Raw genomic sequence first — 2,100 nt, 5'->3', positions numbered from 1 at the left:
TCGAAATTTTATACTATCATTTTGAAGTTATGTCTGACGGTGTTCGAATATGGGGCCACCCAGAGCAGAATATGTAAACAAATATGAAATGTAATAAAATAAAGTAAATAAATAATTAAATAAAAAAGTAAAAAAACCAAAAAATATTTTGTTTTTCTTATTGATATTTTATGTCCAAAAGTAGTTAGTTACAAGTTAGTTGACATGTAATGCAGAGGTATCCAGGTCTGACTTTTTTGCGGCCATCGCCCCACAAAAGTAGTTAGCTTTTTTCGAACAAAATACACAGTTAATAGTTAGCACTAGTGTTCGCGTAAACAGACTAAAGTTAGGTATAAGCTAACGTCACTCCCTGCAGGGAAGTGTTGCAACATTCATTAACGCAGCCACACATAAGAGGTACACGTACACACATTCATACATACATACATATAATTGAAAAAGTCGTGGAAAGTCATTTTAAAAGCAAGGAAAAAATGCTGACAAATTTGTGTTGTCACGCTATATTTGCGTTTACTTCCTTCCCCTTTCTCTTCGTGGCTTTTCTCACTATTCATTGTTTTTCTTTCGGCTGATTGACTTATGTACATATGTATGTACATATGTATATGCCAGGGCTTAAAGTTTCTTTCTGATTCTAACTCAATTCCGTGGAGTGAGTGCTCCCTAGTGATGAAAAGTGAAATGCGTTGAGTCATTTCCAGTGAAAAGTGCGATGACTCTTCAACAGTTTTGAACCAACAAAATGGGTCATGTTATTCTTGGTAGTTTTAACCCTATCAGGACCATAAGCCGATAATTATAAAAATCGTAATCGGCGACGCATCGAAAGTTAAATTGAGATATCAAACAAAACATTTGTATTTAAAAAATTAATTTTCTCGTAAAAATTGTCATTGATTTGAACTAAAACAAATATTCTTCCCAGGCTTTTTTTGTATAAAAAATGTAATTATGTATCTAATCTTACATTATTTTTTTCTAAATTTGGCAAATTTTGTATAATTTTGATATATATTATTTTTCTAGGTTGTTTTTTCTATTATGACTTTTTTGTAAAATATGTATCCTCAAAATTTATTTATTTTTTTGATAAAATGATTTCTTTCCCTATTATTTTTATACCCGAGCGCACTTGTGCACAAGGGTATATTAATTTTGTTCACATAACGGTTGTTTGTAACAGCCAAAACGAATCGAGATAGATATAGACAAATGTATACATAAATGATCAGGATGAAAAAAGAAATCGATTAAGCCATGTCTGTCTGTCCGTCCGTCTGTCCGTCTGTCCGTCTGTCCGTGTACACGATAACTCGAGCAAAAATTGAGATATCTCAATGAAATTTGGTATGTAGGTTTCCCTTAATCCAAGGTAGGTTGGTATTGAAAATGGGCGAAATCGGACTTTAACCACGCCCACTTCCCATATAACGGTAATTTCCCGAAATACGAAAACTGCGATATTTTAGTAACTACTGAAGATAATTCACTCAAAATTGATATTTACAATAAGTTTTAGACGAAAAATAAGAATATTATAAATTTTTGGAAAATGGGCGTAGCCACGCCCACTTATGGTTACATGTGTATATCTTGGTAACCGCTGCACCAATTTCTTCCAAACTTGGCACAGTTGTTGGCCTTGGTACAGCATAAAAAACCGCCGAAACTTTTTAAAATCGGACAATAACCACGCCCACATCCCATATAACGGTAATTTAGAGAAATACAAAATCTTCGATAAATAATTAAATATTGAAGCTAATTTATTCAAAATTGATGCTTGCGACAATTCTTTACCAAGAAATACGTTTATGGTAAAATTTTGGAAAATGGGCGTGGCACCGCCCACTTATGATCACATATAAGTATATCGGTAACCGTTCTACCAATTTGTACCAAACTCGGTATGGTTATTGTACTTGCCACGTGTAAGCAAAACGTTGAAAATTATTGAAATCGGACTAAAATAACGGCCGATTCTCATATAACGGTAAATTTAAGAAATGCTTGAAACTTCAATATTTCGAAATCGAAGGACGCTAATTTACTCAAAATTGATACACCTCGGCTTACCATCTAGCGGAAGGTTTCAGA

The sequence above is a fragment of the Rhagoletis pomonella genome, unplaced genomic scaffold, assembly GCF_013731165.1.
Source record: "Rhagoletis pomonella isolate Grant_MI unplaced genomic scaffold, Rhpom_1.0 Rhpom_scaffold_00008, whole genome shotgun sequence".
NCBI lineage: Eukaryota > Metazoa > Arthropoda > Insecta > Diptera > Tephritidae > Rhagoletis > Rhagoletis pomonella.
The sequence above is the reverse complement of the archived record's forward strand: the minus strand, read 5'-3'. Positions refer to the sequence as shown.